The sequence below is a fragment of the Arachis hypogaea genome, chromosome 15 (genome assembly GCF_003086295.3).
Source record: "Arachis hypogaea cultivar Tifrunner chromosome 15, arahy.Tifrunner.gnm2.J5K5, whole genome shotgun sequence".
NCBI classification, from domain to species: Eukaryota; Viridiplantae; Streptophyta; class Magnoliopsida; order Fabales; family Fabaceae; genus Arachis; species Arachis hypogaea.
This window is the reverse complement of record NC_092050.1, coordinates 50,302,676-50,324,224: the sequence shown is the minus strand read 5'-3', so window position 1 is coordinate 50,324,224 and position 21,549 is coordinate 50,302,676. Positions and strand designations below refer to the sequence as shown.

Genomic DNA, 21,549 nt, shown 5'->3' with positions numbered 1-21,549 from the left:
GGTCTCTTTCAGGGACTACTTGTATAACTTTTTTAGTTCGGGCTGACTTTGTTACGTCGGGCCCTTCTAAGTTAAAGTAATCCTCTTTAATAGGGTTGGCCAGACCTCTTTCCAGGGTTTACTTATAACTTGGTTTGACTTGGTTCGACTTCTTAACGTCGGCCAGGGTTTACTCGTTAGGTTCTTTTTTTAGATCACTTTCGATAACTTCTTACATTATTCTATGTTCATCTGTGCCGATTTGTAGAAAGTGGTTGTCATCTCTAGATCGTCCTTTGGGTGAATCGCTTTTTCACCTTTATCGGACGGTTGTCTTTATCGTGATCGTGCAGTGAAATTGTTTTTCACATTCTGCCGATCTGTCGCTTTATAATCGGACGATGAATTCTTCAGATTAATGCGTCTTAAAATCTTTGTAGAATATCTAAAATGTATTTTATTTAAAGGAAATGTGCGAATATATACATATGGGATTGTCTGAGTCTCAACTTGGTGCCTCATTAAAAAACCTTTTCAGGAAAAAGAGTGCATCTAATGATGAGATCTTTTATCTCTTCTAATTGTAGTACCTTCTTAGGTTGCAGGCGTTCCATGACCTGGGAAGCTCTCGCCCATCGAGTTCAGACAGTCTGTAGTAGCCCTTTCCAAGTACTTCTACAACTCGGTAGGGTCCTTTCCAGTTTGCTGCCAGCTTTCCTTCTCTTGGTCGAGTTGTTCTGATATCATTTCGGATTAGGATGAGATAATTCTCTGTAAAACTTTTCGGTACTACCTTTTTATTATATCTGGAAGTCATTCGGCGTTTTAGAGCTTCTTCCCTGATCCGAGCTCTTTCCAGGATTTTGGGTAACAAGTCGAGCTCTTCTCTCTGGAGTTGGGAGTTTGCTTGCTCATTGTAGTGAATTACTCTAGGCGACCCTTCCTCAATCTCTACTGGAATCATCGCCTCTATTCCGTATGGTAATCGGAAGGGAGATTCCTTCGTGGTGGAATGTGGCGTCGTTCGATATGCCCATAGGACCTATGGAAACTCTTCTGCCCAGGCTCCCTTTGCATTTTGTAGTCTCCGTTTTAGCCCGGCCAATATGACTTTGTTAGCAGCTTCGGCCTGTCCGTTGGCTTGCGGATGTTCAACGGAGGTGTACTAGTGCTTTATATTCAAGTCGGCCACTAGTTTTTTGAAGCCTGCATCTGTGAATTGGGTGCCATTGTCTGTGGTTATTGAATATGGAACTCCGAACCTCGTGACAATGTTTCTGTATAAGAATTTCTGGCTTCTTTGAGCGGTGGCATTGGCTAGGGGCTCTGCCTCGATCCACTTTGTAAAGTAATCTACTCCTACTATGAGAAACTTAACTTGTCCTGATCCCTGTGGGAAGGGGCCGAGAAGATCGAGTCCCCATTTTGCAAACGGCCAAGGCGAAGTCAAGCTGATGAGCTCTTCTGGCGGGGCGATGTGAAAGTTGGCATGTTTCTGACATGGTGGACATGCCTTTACAAATTCTATAGCTTCTTTTTGTAGAGTTGGCCAATAAAATCCCGCCCGGAGTACTTTTTTGGCTAGAGCTCATGCTCCGAGATGATTGCCACAAATGCCGCCGTGTATTTCTTCTAGCACTTCCTTTGTGTTGGAGGTTGGTACGCATTTTAGTAAAGGTATTGAGATTACTCTTTTGTACAGGATGTTGTTTATGATGGTGTAGTACTGTGCCTCCCTTTTTAATTTCTTTGCCTCCTTTTCTTCTGCGGGGAGTGTTCCTGTTTTGAGGTAGTCGATTATGGGGGTCGTCCATCCTTGGTCCTGACTTGTTATCGTCAGGACTTTTTCCTCTTCCAAGATTGACGGGTTCTGCAACATTTCCTGGATGAGGCTTCTATTGTTGCCCCCTGGTTTGGTGCTGGCTAGTTTCGAAAGTGCATCAGCTCGGGCATTTTGTTCGCGGGGTATGTGGCGGATCTTATATTCCCCGATTTGTCCGGGCTGTTCCTTGGTTCTGTCCAAATATTTTTTCATGGTGGGATCTTTGGCTTGGTAGCTCCCTATTATTTGTGATGTAAATACTTGTGAATCACTGTAAATGTTAAGTTTTTGAGCTCCAACCTCTTTAGCCAGCTTCAAACCAGCTAACAAGGCTTCATATTCTGCCTGGTTGTTCGAGGCCGGGAATCTGAATTTGAGGGAGAGCTCGACTTGGGTTCCTTGGTTGCTTTCTATTATCACGCCTGCGCCACTTCTAGTTTTATTCGAAGAACCGTCCACGTAGAGATTCCATTCCGTGGGGGTTTCCAGGGTGTCTGTGAATTTTGCAACGAAGTCGGCCAGATACTGTGATTTGATGGCCGTCCGAGGCTCGTATTGGAGGTCGAACTCTGACAGCTCGACTGCCCATTGTAGAATTCTGCCTGCTAAATCCGTTTTCTGCAATATTCCTTTTATGGGCTGGTTAGTTCGAACCTTAATGGTGTGAGCCTGGAAGTATGGGCGGAGTCATCGAAAGGTTAGGATAAGAGTGTAGGCAAATTTTTCTATTTCTTGGTAGTTCAGCTCAGATCCCTGTAGTGCCTTGCTAATGAAGTAGACGGGTTGTTGCCCTTTTTTGTCTTCCCTGACTAGTGCTAAAGCTATTGCCCGGTTCCCTACTGCGAGGTATAATATAAGCGGCTCTCCTTCTCGTGGTCGAGATAGGATAGGTGGCCGTCCTAAGAATTCCTTGAAGTCTCGGAAGGCCTGCTCACATTCTGTCATCCATTCAAACTGTTTTCCCTTTCTTAAAGTAGCATAGAAGGGGAGAGATCTTATCGCAGCTCCTGCTAAGAATTGGGATAGGGCGGCTAATCTCCTGTTGAGTTGCTGTACCTCTTTGACGTAGGTTGGGCTCTTCATGTTGAGTATGGCTTGACATTTGTCTAGATTTGCTTCAATTCCCCTTTGTGTGAGCATGAAGCTTAAGAATTTGCCTGCTTCAACTGCGAAGGTGCATTTTGCGGGGTTGAGTCGCATGTTATGCTTCCTTATAGTGTCAAACACTTGAGCCAGGTCATACAATAGTGTGTCTTCGCTTTGTGTCTTTATTAACATGTCGTCCACATAAACTTCCATGATTTTTCCAATGTGATCTGAGAAGACTTTATTCATTAGCCTTTGATAAGTAGCTCCTGCGTTCTTGAGACCAAAAGGCATCACGATGTAGCAGTAGTTTGCCTTTGGTGTTAAGAACGAGGTCTTTTCTTGATCTGGTAGATACATGGGAATTTGGTTGTATCCTGAATATGCATCCATAAACGAGAGATATTTATATCCACAGGAAGCATCTACCAGGGCGTCAATACTTGGGAGTGGGTATGGATCTTTTGGACAAGCTTTGTTGAGATCGGTGTAATCGGTGCACATTCGCCACTTCCCATTCGACTTTTTCACCAAGACGACGTTGGCTAGCCATAGTGGGTATTTGACTTCTCTTATAAATCTGGCTTCCAGTAGTGCTTGTACTTGTTCTTCCACAGCTTGGGATCGTTCTAGCCCGAGTTTTCTTCGCTTCTGCTGCACCAGCCGAGATCCTGGGTAGGCCGCCAACTTGTGGCACATTAGCTTGGGGTCTATGCCCGGCATGTATGCGGCTCTCCATGCGAAGAGGTCGACATTATCTCGTAAGAATTGTGTCAGTAATTCTTTTTAGTCTCCTCTTAGGACTGTGCCGATATTAGTTGTTTTGTCCGAGGTGTCTCCGATCTGAACCTTCTCTACCTCACCTTCTGGGTGCGGACGGAGTTCTTCTCGTCGATGAGCTCCGCCAAGCTCAATTGTATGAAACTCTTCTCCTCTGCTCCTGAGGTTTAAGCTCTCGTTATAACAGCGACGTGCCATCTTTTGATCTGCTTTTATCGTGGTTATCCCCTCTATAGTTGGGAATTTCATGCATAGATGTGGAGTTGAGACTATTGCGCCGAGTTGATTGAGTGTTGTCCGACCTATTAGAGCATTGTAGGTTGAACTTACGTCGACCACAATGTAGTCTATTTTGAGGGTCCTGGATTGGTTCCCTTTTCTAAAAGTAGTGTGTAGCGATACGTATCCCAGCGGTTATACCGGGGTGTCTCCTAGTCCGAATAGATTGTTCGGGTATGCTCTAAGCTCCTTTTCGTCTAAGCCGAGTTTGCCGAAGGCTGTTTTGAATAAGATATTGGCAGAACTCCCTTGGTCTACTAATGTGCGGTGTAGATTGGCATTTGCCAGTATAATAGTGATGACCATGGAATCGTCGTGTCCCGAGATGATGCCGGATGCGTCCTCTTTAGTGAATGTTATTGCCAGGATGTTGGGTGCTTCCTCCTTTCCCTTGACATGACATACTTCTTTGAGATATCTCTTTCGGGATGATTTGGAGATCCTACCTCCTGCGAATCCGCCGTGTATCATGTGGACATGTCTTTCTGGTGTTCGAGGTGATCGTTCAGCTCGTCCATCATCTTCGTCTCTTCGTCTCTTTCTTTGGTCATCATCTCGGGTAGCCAGAAATCGATCTAACTTTCCTTCTCTTACCAATTTTTCTATGATATTTTTCAAGTCAAAGCACTCGTTGGTGGAGTGCCCTCGGACTCTATGGTATTCACAATATTCCTTCCGGTTTCCTCCTCCCCTTTTGCCTTTGAGTGGTCGCGCTGGGGGGATTTTTTCAGTGTGGCAGACTTCTTTGTACACGTCGACCAGGGATGCCTTGAGAGGAGTGTAGTTATGGTATTTTTTGATTTTCTCCCCCTGTCGATCTTCTTTCCTTTTAGAGTCCTTGTCTTTGTCTCGGTAGGGGGCCCCAAATTTTGAGGTTTCTCCCAACCGAGTATTCTCTTCCATGTTGATGTATTTTTCTGCTCGCTCTTTTAGGATACTTTTTTGATATAGATTGGCTGAAAGGTCCCTCTCGTAAGCCCTTGATGAGCCCAATAATGGCGGCCTCAGTTGGTAAACTTTGTATGTCCATGCATGTTTTGTTGAATCTTTCCATGTAGTTGCGGAGGCTCTCCTGATCTCCTTGCTTGATCCCTAGTAAGCTGGGTGCGTGCTTGGCCTTATCTTTCTAGATGGAGAATCTGGCCAGGAACTTTTTGGCCAGGTCATCGAAGTTTGAGATGGACTTCGGAGGTAAGTTGTCGAACCATCCGATCGCCATTTTCGTGAGAGTCGTTGGAAAAGCTTTGCAGCAAATGGCATCTGAGGCATCGGTAAGATACATTCTTCTTCTGAAATTACTGAGATGATGGTTGGGATCTGTGGTGCCATCATACAAAACCATATCTGGGAGCTTGAAATCTTTTGGGATTTTGGTCTTCATGATTTCTCTGGTGAACAGATCTTGTTCTTTGCGTGAATTTTCCTTAGGAGTGGTCCGTCGAGCTTTTGATTTGAGGTCGGCCTCTAATTGCTGCAGTTTTTCTTCCAGTTCTCGACGTCGCCGTACCTCTCTTTGCAAATCCTTTTTGATCTCCCGTTGTTGCTGGGTATCTTTTTCAAGTTGCTTTAAGCGATCTTGAAGTGCTTCTATTGCTCCCGGATTTGGTGAGTTTTTGTCCCCGTTGGATTCCGGAGTATCCTTTAGCGTAGTGTCCGCATTTTTGTGCGGTGTTCTATTTTCCAGATTCGAGTCGTGGTCGTTGTCATGGCCGTCCGCCATGGTTTTGGGATAACTTTCAGGTTCCCCAGTAACGGCGCCAATGTTCCGAGGGTTACCTGAAACTGGAGGTCGATCTCGGATGAGATCTTCGGTACTGGTCGGAGATAACGTGTCCGGCTGGCTGGTGGCGGCCGGAGCTGTTGTGTCCGACTTGTTGGACTTGTTGCACTGCTGATCCTTGGCCACCGGAAGGTGGGGGGTACCTGCAAGAGACTCCGATGCTTAAGTTAGCATGGGTATTAAACAGGCTTATTGTAGAATCAGAGTATGAGTTATACCTGGGTGCTCCAGTGTATTTATAATAGTGTGGGCTGACCTTTCTGATAAGATAAGTTAGTTATCTTATCTTATCTTATCTTGTTTTGGATGAAGTCAGCTTATCTTCAAGGAAACCGCCTTTATCTCTATAGGCTGGGATTGCCTTTGGATTTGGGTCGTGTTCCTCTATTTGGGCCCTTTATTGGGCTTTCCTGTCGATTTGGCCGAGCTCTTTTAAAAGAGGTCGGGTAGTCTGACCTGAAGAGGTCGGTCGCTGTGTCGCCGATCATCCCGGGTCGGATAGCTCGACCTAGGGTATGAACACTAACTATGTCTCAAGTACTTTGGAAACAAGCAACTTCCAATAACTTTGCAGGAACCTTCTGAGGAAATAGTGCACCATCATCCAAGGAAGTGAAGGAGCAAAAACTATGGGTAAGGACAACAAGGGGATAGCAGGAAACCATCACCCGAAGGTTGTGTTGTTACTTAATTCCATATACTTAAAATGCTAAAAAAATTGGAAGTCCGAAGGAACTTCATTTATAGTTGCTCATTAGTTTAGATGATTAGAGTTTAATGTTGCTCTATTGCTTTTGTCATATGTGTGCTGTCCACGATACCTGCTGGATTTTCACCTTGCTTACTTGTATGCTTGTCTCCTTTTGAATCAAATAAAAAGAGAATGATTGTTATGAAAGACCAGAGTGGAGTTCATATTGTGGAGTAAGTTCCTTAGTGTGTGATGTGGTCATAAGCTAAGTTGGTTCACCAACAAGGGTGGGAAGACAACTATTTGTCCTGAATCATATGCTTGAAACACACCCCATGAGACTAGCTAAATAACAAGATCCTAATAAGAAAAAAGGGGAAAAAAACAATAAGAGTTGAAAAAGAAAGAAAAGTTAATAAAGAATAAGGCTAGGCACCAAGGGTTTGAAACTTGAGAGATGTGTCTGTGGTGCTTCTGTACCAAGGATCTGCTTGGATGAATAAGTTCGTAGCAGTGCTTCATCACTTGGTAACTTGGGTTAACTAACCCGGGATTATCAGCTGAAAGTCCACTATCAAGAGCAACCTTGCTACAGAACATTTAGTAACCCAAAGAGGTGCTGGACACCAAGGTCTCAAGAAAGAAAATAAACAAACCATGTGCCTGTGGTGTGTATGTATGGGGGAAAGAGACTTGAGGGAGTAAGTCCTTAGGGGTGTCTTAACACCTAGCACCTTGAACCAACTGGTTCGGGAGTGCTGGCTGAAAGCTTATCTTAAAGAGTCGCCCCCCTCACAGAGCACTTAGCCTAAGAACACAAATAAGCCCTGAAAACAATAAAAGGATCAATGAATAAGAGTCTCATAGGGTGCAATTAAGTGAGTATTTCAGGACATGATAAAGGTCTAAAAGCCAGTGAAGGAATGAATCTAAGTTGCTATGCATGAAACCACCATAAAACCAAGGACATGACTTCCACAATAATGACTCATTCCTCTTGGCATTTCATTCATCATTCTCTTATTCCAGTAGTTGCTTAGGGACAAGCAAGCTTTAAGTTTGGTGTTGTGATGCCAGGGCATTTTGGCCAGTTTTACTGACCTTTTCTTTACTGTTTTAGGGTAGTTTCATGCATTTTCTTAGAAAATAAGCAAGTTTTGGGTAGAAATTCACTTACATCTTGATTTAAGCATACATTGTGCACTTTACATGATTTCATGAGAATTTTGCATGAATTAGATGACAAATTGGATGATGCATGTCTCATGATGTGGATTAGAACTTTGATGCACTTTATTGCTTGATTTCAGGACAAAGGAAGCAAGAAAGAGCCACGTTAGCAGCCACGTTAATCTAACTAACGTGACCACCAACATGAAATGGGAGCTAGTTTGCAACGTTAATGAGAAAAGTAATCGCCAATAACATCCTCGAAGCCATCATAGCCCACGTTAAGAGTCACATTAACTAAGTTAACGTGAACTCTAACGTGGAAGAAAGAAAGTGGAGCCAACGTTAGTGACACTTACCTTTGTCACTAACGTTGGAATGAGCCACAATGATCCACTATGAGCCACGTTAACTCCCACATTAACTTAGTTAACGTGGAAGCTAACGTTGAGGATAGGATGATGAGCCAACATTAGTGACACTCACCTTTGTCACTAACGTTGGAGATGGCTATCATTACCACGTTAGAAGCCACGTTAACTTAGTTAACATGGACTCTAACGTGGGAAGTAGGGGCACCTTGGAACGTTAGTGACAAAGGTAAGTGTCACTAACGTTCTCGAAGGATTGGCAAGCCTACATTAAGAGCCACGTTAACTAAGCTAACGTGGACTCTAACGTAAGGGGAAGGGAGGACTCTCAACGTTATTGGAAAAGGTGAGCCCCAATAACGTGTGCGAAGGACCAAGAGGCAACGTTAGTGGCCACGTTGGTGCCACTAACGTTGAAGTTAGCGTGGATCATCCCTGGGTGAGGAACGTTAGTGAAAAAGGTGATTGCCACTAACATTCTCGAACCCACACTCTCACTTAACGTTAATGCCACTAACGTCCTGAGCTAAAGACCCTTCCTACTTCACACTTTCTCTTTGAAAGTAAAGCTAAGCCCACTGCAGAAGATAACTGCTTCAAACTCAAGATCCAAAGGCCCATATCCAAGACTTGAAGAATCAACTAGAAGATCAGAAGAGTAGTATATATAGGGGTAGTTTTGAATCAGGAAGCAGCTTTTGGGGGAGGGGAAATTGAGAACTACTCTCTGTATAATTTACTTTCTCTGCACTTCTAGTTCTAGTTTTCATGATGTATTCTCCATCTTTGTTTTCCATTTCCAGAGCTATGAACAACTAAACCCCTTTCATTGGGTTAGGGAGCTCTGTTGTAATTTGATGGAACAATACTAATTTTCATTACTCTTCTTCTATCTTTTCTCTTGATTTTACTGGAAAGCTTTCAATTTTCATCCCATTGGGTAGTTATCTTGGAAAAGAAGCTATTCATACTTGGATCTCTTCTGAACCTTGGAAGAGGAATGAAGAGATCATGCTAGAAATGCTTTCTCATGTTGGACCAAATATGGTTTGGTTGGGTATGGTGACTATAATCCTACCAACACTTGATTTGGGAATGCATGTGGTATAATCAGTGACCATACTTCATCTCTTCTCATGAGCAATTGACCAAGAAATTGGCTATTGATCAAGATTTGAGAGATTGAATTACCAAGGAATTGGAATTCGATTACTTAAGATTGCCAAGGAGATCAATGAATGCATTGATTGAGGAAGAAGTGAAAATGAACTTGATCCGGAGAATGCAACATCTCCTAAGCCCAATGAATCCCCATTTCTGATCTTACCCATTGGTGCACGAAATTGTGATCTCCAGGCTCGAACAATCCCTGGTAATGGCTCCAAAGCTTGGTGCTCTGTTCTCAATACATAATTGTCACAACTTCGATACAACTAACCAGCAAGTGCACTGGGTCGTCTAAGTAATACCTTACGTGAGTAAGGGTCGAATCCCACGGAGATTGTTGGTATGAAGCAAGCTATGGTCACCTTGTAAATCTCAGTCAGGCAGATATAAAGTGATAATGGTGTTTTCAAATAATAAATAATAGAATAGGGATAGAGGTACTTATGTAAATCATTGGTAGGAATTTCAGATAAGTGAATGGAGATGCTTTTCGTTCCTCTGAACCTCTGCTTTCCTGCTACCTTCATCCAATCAGTCTTACTCCTTTCCATGGCTGGCTTTATGTGATACATCACCACTGTCAATGGCTACTTTCGGTCATCTCTCGGGAAAATGATCCAATGCCCTGTCACGGCACGGCTAATCGTCTGGAGGCATCACCCTTGCCAATGGCTTCATCTTATCCTCTCAGTGAATAATATGCTCACGCACCCTGTCACGGCACGGCTATTCATCTGTCGGTTCTCGATCATGCTGGAATAGGATTTACTATCCTTTTGCGTCTGTCACTAACGCCCAGCACTCGCGAGTTTGAAGCTCGTCACAGTCATTCAATCATTGAATCCTACTCGGAATACCACAGACAAGGTTTAGACCTTCCGGATTCTCTTGAATGCCGCCATCATTCTAGCTTACGCCACGAAGATTCTGGTTAGGAGATCTAAGAGATACTCATTCTAGCTTAATTCATGTAGAACAGAAGTGTTTGTCAGGCACGCGTTCATAGGGGAGAATGGTGATGAGTGTCACACATAATCATCACCTTCATCACGTTCTTGGGTGCGAATGGATATCTTAGAAGCGAAATAAGAAGAATTGAATAGAAAACAGTAGTACTTTGCATTAATCTTTGAGGAACAGCAGAGCTCCACACCTTAATCTATGGAGTGTAGAAACTCTACCGTATGAAAATACATAAGTGAAGGTCCAGGCATGGCCGTGTGGCCAGCCCCCTATGATCTAAGAACCAGACGTCCAAAGATGGTCAAAGAGACGTAAGATGGTCTAAAAGATGCCTAATACAATAGTAAAAGGTCCTATTTATAATAAACTAGTCACTAGGGTTTACATGAGTAAGTAATTGATGCATAAATCCACTTCCGGGGCCCACTTGGTGTGTGTTTGGGCTGAGCTTAAGTGTAGCACGTGCAGAGGCCATTTGTGGAGTTGAACGCCAAGTTCTGTGCCAGTTTGGGCGTTCAACTCTGGTTTTGGATCCTTTTCTGGCGCTGGACACCAGATTTGGGCAGAAGGCTGGCGTTGAACGCCAGTTTACGTCGTCAATTCTTGGCCAAAGTATGGACTATTATATATTGCTGGAAAGCCCTGGATGTCTACTTTCCAACGCAATTGGAAGCGCGCCATTTCGAGTTCTGTAGCTTTGAGTGCAGGGAGGTCAGAATCCAACAGCATCAGCAGTTCTTTTTCAACCTCTGATTCTGATTTTTGCTCAAGTCCCTCAATTTCAGTCAGAAAATACCTGAAATCACAGAAAAACACACAAACTCATAGTAAAGTCCAGAAATGTGAATTTAACATAAAAACTAATGAAAACATCCCTAAAAGTAACTAGATCCTACTAAAAACATACTAAAAACAATGTCAAAAAGCGTATAAATTATCCGCTCATCACAACACCAAACTTAAATTGTTGCTTGTCCCCAAGCAACTGAAAATCAAGTAGGATAAAAAGAAGAGAATATACTATAAATTCCAAACTATCAATGAAACAGAGCTTCAATCATATGAGCGGGACTTATAGCTTTTTGCCTCTTGAATAGTTTTGGCATCTCACTTTATCCATTGAGGTTCAGAATGATTGGCATCTATAGGAACTTCAGATTTTGAATAGTGTTATTGACTCTCCTAGTTCAGTATGATGATTCTTGAACACAGCTTCTTTATGAGTCTTGGCCGTGGCCCTAAGCACCTTGTTTTCCAGTGTTACCACCGGATACATAAATGCCACAAACACATAATTGGGTGAACCTTTTCAGATTGTGACTCAGCTTTGCTAAAGTCCCCAATTAGAGGTGTCCAGTGTTCTTAAGCACACTCTTTTTTTTTTTTTTTTTTTGCTTTGGACCTTGACTTTAACCGCTCAGTCTCAAGTTTTCACTTGACACCTACACGCCACAAGCACATGGTTAGGGACAGCTTGGTTTAGCCGCTTAGACCAGGATTTTATTCCTTTAGGCCCTCCTATCCACTGATGCTCAAAGCCTTGGGATCCTTTTTATTTGCCCTTGCCTTTTGGTTTTAAGGGTTATTGGCTTTTTCTGCTTGCTTTTTCTTTTTCTTTCTATTTTTTTTTGCCTAATTTTTTTTTTCTGCAAGCTTTGTTCTTTGCTGCTTTTTCTTGCTTCAAGAATCATTTTTATGATTTTTCAGATTATCAAATAACATGTCTCCTAGTCATCATTCTTTCAAGAGCCAACATATTTAACATTCTTAAACAACAACTTCAAAAGACATATGCACTGTTCAAGCATTCATTCAGAAAACAAGAAGCATTGTCACCACATCAATATAATTAAGCTAAGTTCAAGGATAAATTCGAAACTCATGTACTTCTTGTTCTTTTGAATTAGAACATTTTTCATTTAAGAGAGGTGATGGATTCATAGGACATTTATAACTTTAAGACATAGTTACTAACTACTAATGATCATGTAATGAAGACACAAACACAGATAAGCACATAACATAGAAAACGAAAAACAGAGAGAGTAAGAACAAGGAATGAGTCCACCTTAGTGATGTCCTTGAGCTCTTCTATGTCTCTTCCTTGTCTTTGCTGCTCCTCCTTCATTGCTTTTAGATCTTCTCTGATTTCATGAAGGATGATGGAGTGCTCTTGATGTTCCACCCTTAGTTGCTTCCAATAATTGTGTGGAAGAAAATGTATCCCCTGAGGTATCTCAGGGATCTCTTGATTTGCAGTCAAATGTTCTACCACTGAGCTATAGACCCTTGATGGAAGCTTTTGTCTTCCCTTTCCTCTTTCTAGAGGTTTCTCTGGCCTTAGGTGCCATCAATGGTTATGGAAAAAACAAAAAAAAAGCTATGCTTTTACCACACCAAACTTAGAATGTTGCTCGCCCTCGAGCAAAAGAAGAAGGAATAGTTGAAGAAGAAGATGTGGAAATAAAAACTAGGATTATGAGGAGGTAGGTGGGGATCCTGTGGGGTCCACAGATCTTGAGGTGTCAAGGCATTTACATCCCTGCACCAATTTAGGCATGCAAAATGCCTTGCACACAACTCTGGGCGTTCAGCGCCAGGTTGGTGCCCATTTTGGGCGTTCAACGCCCCTTTGCTGCCATTTCTGGCGTTGAACGCCAGAACCATGCTTGTTCTGGGCGTTCAGCGCCAGGGTGCTCCCATTCTGGGCGTTCAGCGCCAGAACTATGCTCTGTTCTGGCGTTTGAACGCCAGACAGATGCTCCTCCAGGGTGTGATTTTTCTTCTGCTGTTTTTGATTCCGTTTTTGAATTTTTTGTTTATTTTGTGACTCCACATGATCATGAACCTAAGAAAACATGAAAAACAATAAAAATAAGAATTAGATAAACATTGGGTTGCCTCCCAACAAGCGCTTCTTTAATGTCAATAGCTTGACAGTGGGCTCTCATGGAGCCTCACAGATGTGCAGAGCTTTGTTGAGACTCTCCAACATCAAACTTAGAGTTTGGATATGGGTGTTCAACACCAAACTTAGAGTTTGGTTGTGGCCTCCCAACACCAAACTTAGAGTTTGACTGTGGGGGCTCTGGTTGACTCTGCTTGGAGAGAAGCTTTTTCTGCTTCCTCTCCAAGGTTGCAGAGGGAGATCCTTGAGTTTTGAATACAAGGGTGTTCTCATTCCATTGAAGGACTATTTCACCTCTGTCAACATCAATCACAGCTCTTGCTGTGGCCAGGAAAGGTCTTCCTAGGATGATGGATTCATCCTCTTTCTTTCCAGTATCCAGGACTATGAAATCAGCAGGGATGTAAAGGCCTTCAACCTTTACTAACACGTCCTCTACTTGTCCATATGCCTGTTTTCTTGAGCTGTCTGCCATCTCTAATGAGATTTTAGCAGCTTGCACCCCATAGATTCCCAGTTTCTCTATTACAGAGAGGGGCATGAGGTTTATTCCTGAACCAAGGTCACACAGAGCCTTAAAGATCATGGTGCCTATGGTACAGGGTATTATGAACTTTCCAGGATCCTGTCTCTTCTAAGGCAATGTCAGTTGATCCAAATCACTTAGTTCATTGATGAACAAGGGAGGTTTAACTTCCCAAGCATCAATGCCAAATAATTTGGCATTCAGCTTCATGATTGCACCAAGAAACTTGGCAGTTTGCTCTTCAGTGACATCCTCATTCTCTTCAGAAGAGGAATACTCATCAGAGCTCATGAAGGGCATAAGGAGGTTCAATGGAATCTCTATGGTCTCTAGATGAGCCTCAGAGTCCTTTGGTTCCTCAGAGGGAAGCTCCTTATTGATCACTAGACGTCCCAGGAGGTCTTCCTCCTTGGAATTCACGTCCTCTCCTTCCCTTACAGGTTCGGCCATGGCGCTTATGTCAATGGCCTTGCACTCTCCTTTTGGATTCTCTTCTGTATTGCTTGGGAAAGTACTAGAAGGGATTTCAGTGATCCTTTTACTCAGCTGGCCCACTTGTGCTTCCAGATTTCTAATGGAAGACCTTGTTTCATTCATGAAACTTACAGTGGCCTTAGACAGATCAGAGACTAGATTTGCTAAATTAGAAGCATTTTGTTCAGAGTTCTCTGTCTGTTGCTGAGTTGATGATGGAAAAGGCTTGCTATTGCTGAACCTGTTTCTTCCACCATTATTAAAGCCTTGTTGGGGCTTTTGATCCTTCCATGAGAAATTTGGATGATTTCTCCATGTTGAGTTATAGGTGTTTCCATAAGGTTCACCTAAGTAATTTACCTCTGCTATTGCAAGGTTCTCAGGATCATAAGCTTCTTCTTCAGAAGAAGCCTCTTGAGTACTGTTGGATGCAGCTTGCATTCCATGCAGACTCTGAAAAATCATATTGACTTGCTGAGTCAATATTTTATTCTGAGCCAATATGGCATTCAGAGTATCAACTTCAAGAACTCCCTTCTTCATAGGCGTCCCATTATTCACAGGATTCCTTTCAAAAGTGTACATGAATTGGTTATTAGCAACCATGTCAATGAGTTCTTGAGCTTCTGCAGGCGTTTTCTTTAGGTGAATGGATCCACCTGCAGAGGTATCCAATGACATCTTAGATAACTCAGACAGACCATCATAGAATATATCCAGGATGGTCCATTCTGAAAGCATGTCAGAAGGACACTTTTTGGTCAACTGTTTGTATCTTTCCCAAGCTTCATAGAGAGATTCACCTTCTTTCTGTCTGAAGGTTTGAACATCAGCTCTAAGCTTGCTCAGCTCTTGAGGAGGAAAGTACTTGGCTAAGAAAGCCGGACCAGCTTATCCCAAGAGTTCAGGCTGTCTTTGGGTTGAGAATCCAACCATAATCTAGCTCTGTCTCTTACAGCAAAAGGGAAAAGCATGAGCCTGTAGACTTCAGGATCTACTCCATTAGTCTTAACAGTATCACATATCTGCAAGAATTCAGTTAAGAACTGAAAAGGATCTTCAGATGGAAGTCCATGAAACTTGCAGTTCTGCTGCATCAGAGAAACTAATTGAGGTTTCAGCTCAAAGTTGTTTGCTCCAATGGCAGGAATGGAGATGCTTCTTCCATGTAGATTGGAATTAGGTGCAGTAAAGTCACCAAGCATCTTCCTTATGTTATTATTATTTTTGGCTGCCATCTCCTTTTCCTGTTCGAAAATTTCTGAAAGGTTATCTCTGGATTGTTGTATTTTAGCTTCTCTTAATTTTTTTCTTCAGAGTCCTTTCAGGTTCTGGATCTGCTTTAACAAGAATGTTCTTGTCCTTGCTCCTGCTCATATGACAAAGAAGATGGCACAGAAAAAATAGTAATAATAATATGGATCCTTTATACCACAGTATAGGGATCCTTGTGTTAGTAGAAGAAAAGAAGGGAAGAAAATCTGAACTCAGAGAGAGAGGGGGTTCGGATTTTTGGAGAGTTGAAGGAAAGATGTTAGTATATCAATAAACAAATAGAAGAAGATGAGAGGGGGAAGTGAATTTTCGAAAACACTTTTTGAAAAAGAGTTAGTGATTTTTGAAAATAGTTTTTGAAAAAGGTTAGTATTTTTTTTTCGAATTTTTTTTTGAAATAAAAATAAAAATAAAAATAATTAGTTAATTAAAAAGAAATTTTTGAAAAAGGGGGAGATATTTTCGAAAATTAGAGAGAGAGAGTTAGTTAGGTAGTTTTGAAAAAGTTAAGAAAAAACAAAAAGTTAGTTAGTTAGTTGAAACAAATTTTGAAAAGATAAGAAGTTAGGAAGTTAGAAAAGATATTTTGAAAAGATATTTTTGAACAAGATAAGATAAGAAGATATTTTGAAAAGATATGATAGGATTAGTTTTGAAAAAGATTTGATTTTTTAAAATCACAATTAATGACTTGATTCATAAGAAATCACAAGATATGATTCTAGAACTTAAAGTTTGAATCTTTCTTAACAAGTAAGTAACAAACTTCAAATTTTTGAATCAAAACATTAATTGATTAGTTATTTTCGAAAATTTGATTTAGAAATAAGAAAAAGATTTTTGAAAAATATTTTTGGAATTTTCGAAAATAACTAAGAAATTTGAAAAAGATTTGATTTTTGAAAAAGATTTTGAAAAAGATAAGATTTTCAAATTGAAAATTTGATTTGACTCATAAGAAACAATTTGATTTTTAAAAATTTTTGAAAAAGTCAACTCAATTTTCGAATTTGATGAGAGAAAGGGAAAGATAATTTTTTGATTTTTTTTTGAATTTTTATGAAAACATGAAAATTATGCAATGCATGAAATTTTTAGATCAAAACAATAAATGCATGCAAGAATGCTATGAATGTCAAGATGAACACCAAGAACACTATGAATGTCATGATGAACATCAAGAACATATTTTTGAAAAATTTTTAATGCAAAGAAAACATGCAAGACACCAAACTTAGAATTCTTTAATGCTTACGCACTAAGAATTCAAGAATGCATATGAAAAACAACATACAACACAAAACAAAAAATCATCAAGATCAAACAAGAAGACTCACCAAGAACAACTTGAAGATCATGAAGAACACTATGAATGCATGATATTTTCGAAAAATGCAAGATGCATATGCAATTGACATCAAACTTATGATATGACTCAAGACTCAAACAAGAAACACAAAATATTTTTGATTTTTATGATTTTCTAATTTTTTTTTGGATTTTTATTTTATATTTTTCAAAAAATTATTTTGAAAAAGGAAAATAAGGATTCCAAAATTTTTTTAGTATGAATTCCAGGAATCTTGCCATGTTAGTCTAAAGCTTCAGTCCAGGAATTAGACATGGCTCACTAGCCAGCCAAGCTTTCAATGAAAGCTCCAGTCCAAAACACTAGACATGGCCAATGGCCAGCCAAGCTTCAGCATTTAACACCAGAGTATATTGATCTTGATAACAAATTGCTGCTCATCATTTACCAAGCATGTAACTTGCCTCTGATGGTTTGGAAGCCTCAGTCCAAAAGAATTTAGACATGGCTCTACAGCCAGCCAGGCTTCACATGCTTCATGAAACACTAGAATTCATTCTTAAAAATTTTGAATAAATTTTTGAAAACATTTTTATTATTTTTTTTTCGAAAACAGATGATAAAATTTTGAAAATATTTTTGAAAAATTTTTTGAAAAGAAAAAGAAAAAGAAAATTACCTAATCTGAGCAACAAGATGAACCGTCAGTTGTCCAAACTCAAACAATCCCCGGCAACGGCGCCAAAAACTTGGTGCACGAAATTGTGATCTCCAGGCTCGAACAATCCCTGGTAATGGCTCCAAAGCTTGGTGCTCTGTTCTCAATACATAATTGTCACAACTTCGATACAACTAACCAGCAAGTGCACTGGGTCGTCCAAGTAATACCTTACGTGAGTAAGGGTCGAATCCCACGGAGATTGTTGGTATGAAGCAAGCTATGGTCACCTTGTAAATCTCAGTCAGACAGATATAAAGTGATAATGGAGTTTTCGAATAATAAATAATAGAATAGGGATAGAGGTACTTATGTAAATCATTGGTAGGAATTTCAGATAAGCGAATGGAGATGCTTTTCGTTCCTCTGAACCTCTGCTTTCCTGCTACCTTCATCCAATCAGTCTTACTCCTTTCCATGGCTGGCTTTATGTGATACATCACCACTGTCAATGGCTACTTTCGGTCATCTCTCGGGAAAATGATCCAATGCCCTGTCACGGCACGGCTAATCGTCTGGAGGCATCACCCTTGCCAATGGCTTCATCTTATCCTCTCAGTGAATAATATGCTCACGCACCCTGTCACGGCACGGCTATTCATCTGTCGGTTCTCGATCATGCTGGAATAGGATTTACTATCCTTTTGCGTCTGTCACTAACGCCCAGCACTCGCGAGTTTGAAGCTCGTCACAGTCATTCAATCATTGAATCCTACTCGGAATACCACAGACAAGGTTTAGACCTTCCGGATTCTCTTGAATGCCGCCATCATTCTAGCTTACGCCACAAAGATTCTGGTTAGGAGATCTAAGAGATACTCATTCTAGCTTAATTCATGTAGAACAGAAGTGTTTGTCAGGCACGCGTTCATAGGGGAGAATGGTGATGAGCGTCACACATAATCATCACCTTCATCATGTTCTTGGGTGCGAATGGATATCTTAGAAGCGAAATAAGAAGAATTGAATAGAAAACAGTAGTACTTTGCATTAATCTTTGAGGAACAGCAGAGCTCCACACCTTAATCTATGGAGTGTAGAAACTCTACCGTATGAAAATACATAAGTGAAGGTCCAGGCATGGTCGTGTGGCCAGCCCCCTATGATCTAAGAACCAGACGTCCAAAGATGGTCAAAGAGACGTAAGATGGTCTAAAAGATGCCTAATACAATAGTAAAAGGTCCTATTTATAATAAACTAGTCACTAGGGTTTACATGAGTAAGTAATTGATGCATAAATCCACTTCCGGGGCCCACTTGGTGTGTGTTTGGGCTGAGCTTAAGTGTAGCACGTGCAGAGGCCATTTGTGGAGTTGAACGCCAAGTTCTGTGCCAGTTTGGGCGTTCAACTCTGGTTTTGGATCCTTTTCTGGCGCTGGACGCCAGATTTGGGCAGAAGGCTGGCGTTGAACGCCAGCTTACGTCGTCAATTCTTGGCCAAAGTATGGACTATTATATATTTCTGGAAAGCCCTAGATGTCTACTTTCCAACGCAATTGGAAGCGCGCCATTTCGAGTTCTGTAGCTCCAGAAAATCTACTTTGAGTGCAGAGAGGTCAGAATCCAACAGCATCAGCAGTCCTTTTTCAACCTCTGAATCTGATTTTTGCTCAAGTCCCTCAATTTCAGCCAGAAAATACCTGAAATCACAGAAAAACACACAAACTCATAGTAAAGTCCAGAAATGTGAATTTAACATAAAAACTAATGAAAACATCCCTAAAAGTAACTAGATCCTACTAAAAACATACTAAAAACAATGTCAAAAAGCGTATAAATTATCCGCTCATCACCCATTCTCTTTAATTTCTGCAATTTACTTTCATGAGCATCTTCCCCATTCCCATTTACAATTCTGCAATTTACTTTCCGTCCTTTACTTTTAGCTCTTTACTTCCAGCATTTACATTTTCTGCTATTTACTTTCCCGCCATTTAATTTCCTGCAACTCCCAAACCAAATTCTGCTTTGCGCAACTAGAACATTCCTCTAATTAAAGTTGCTTGACCAATCAATCCCTGTGGGATTTGACCTCACTCTATTGTGAGTTTTTACTTGACGACAATTCGGTACACTTTCTGAAGGAAGATTGTTGAGAGACAAGTTTCCGTGCTATCACCATCCTTGTCAACAAACGAAATATTGATAATCATGAGAGGCCAACCTATTAAGTCTACTTCCTGAAAGCCTTAAGTACGTAATGTCTACTCCTAAGCTTGAGTTACGTCAAATAGATTTGATCACATCAACCCTTAAGTCCTAACCTACCTACTAATTAACTTAGTAGTGGGTTAGCGTTAATGGGTGTCAATTTGATCACCAAGGGTTCTCAAATCATCAAATCCATTATACCCAATAACTCAAGTTTACCCAATTCCCTTAGCTTAGACCAAGAGTCAACAAAACTACTCAAAAACTAAGGAGAACATTTCATCAAACATGTAGAATGCAATAGAAATAAACATCATAAATTGCAAGAATAATAAAATCTACCAACTATCAATTGAAAGGAAAGTAAGAACACAACTCAATTCATCAATAAAAGAAACATCAACATCAATGTGCATTAAATGTAAACCAAATCCAACATGAGTTCATCATCACAAAAGAGAGCAAAATGAGAAATTAACATCACAAATAAGAGAATCAAGGCGTAGAAATGAGAAATTATAAAAGAAACAAGATGAGATCAAGAAATTAAACATGAATCTATGACAATTTAACCTAATCCTAACCTAATTCTAGAGAGAAGAAGGAGCTTCTCTCTCTAGAAAACTAACTAAAGGCTCATGTTGGCTAAACTAATTGCTCCCCCCTTTGCTTGGACTTCAATTCTACATGAAATACACTCAGAAACAAGTTGGATTTGGGCCTGGGTAGCTCAGAAATTGCCCCCCAGCGTTTTGCCTTTAAGTGGGTCACGTGAGAGTATCAGTGCGTCCGCGTCATGTGCGCATGCGCGTCGATTGGGAAATTTTTCATCCGCGCGGACGCGTCATGTACGCGTGCACGTGCCTATGCGAAACCACTTCTGCGCGTGCACGCCTTGTACGCGTGCGTGCCTATTGATGCATTCCCAATCTTTGTTTCTTCATGCATTCTCCACTTTGTATGCTTTTCTCCTCATTTTGTCCATCAAATACTTGCCTTATGAACCTGAAATCACTCAACAAACACATCAAGGCATCGAATGGAATTAAAGTGAATTAAAATCACCAATTTAAGGCCTAAAAAGCATGTTTTTACACTTAAGCATAAATTAAGGGAGAATTACAAAACCATGCTATTTCATTGAATAAATGTGGAAAAAGGTGATAAAATCCCCCAAAATAAGCACAAGATAAACCACAAAATTGGAGTTTATCATACACCTCTGGGTTCTCTCCATTTGTCTTCACAGTATCACATATCTGCAGAAAATCAAAAATAAATTGATTTGGGTCTTCATGAGGAAGTCCATGATACTGGCAATTTAGTTGCACCAGGGTGACCATTTGTGGCTTCAACTCAAAGTTGTTTGCAGCTATAGGAGGCACCACAATGCTTTTTCCATAAAGATCTGTAGTAGGGGCAGAATAAGAGCCAAGCACTCTCCTTTGTTGATCATCCCCATTCGGATTTGCCACATTGGCATTAACAGCATTATTATTATCCATAGTGGACTCTGCAGCCTTGTAAAGTCTTACTTTTTGTAAACATCGCCTACAAGTCCTTTCAGGTTCAGGATCAAAGTCTAACAGAGGTTCCTTGTCCTTGTTCCTGCTCATAAACAGACAGAAGACAAGAAAAGATGGGATTCTCTACGTCAGAGTGCAGAGAAATCCCAGTAAGGTAACTAGTGTAAAATAATAAAATAAAAATACTAAATAAAAAAATTTCAAAAATATTAAAGGAAAATTTATACAAAATAAAAACTAAAACGCCTAATCTAAGCAATCAAACAACTCATAGTTGTTAATCATTATCAATCCCCGGCAACGGCGCCAAAAACTTGGTGCGGATTTTATAACCCACAAACTAACCGGCAAGTGCACCGGGTCGTACCAAGTAATACCTCAGGTGAGTGAGGGTCGATCCCACGAGGATTGATGGATCAAGCAACAATGATTGATTAATTGGCTTAGTTAGACAAACAGAAAAGAGTGTTTGAATATTCAGAGAGCATTAAACAATCGTGTAGAAATTAAAATAGTAAAGTAAATGGGTTGGGAATAAAATATGGAGAAGACAGTTAACGTTTCAGAGTTATT

General features: G+C 40.8%; 1 non-coding gene across 1 annotated transcript; it reads left to right on the top strand.

Annotated features, from left to right (window-relative positions):
• Positions 1–14,731: 14,731 nt before the first annotated feature.
• Positions 14,732–14,839, top strand: LOC112753417 (small nucleolar RNA R71). The gene has a single exon (XR_003177805.1). It is a non-coding gene; the product is annotated as a small nucleolar RNA R71 (small nucleolar RNA).
• The last annotated feature ends 6,710 nt before the right edge of the window (positions 14,840–21,549 follow it).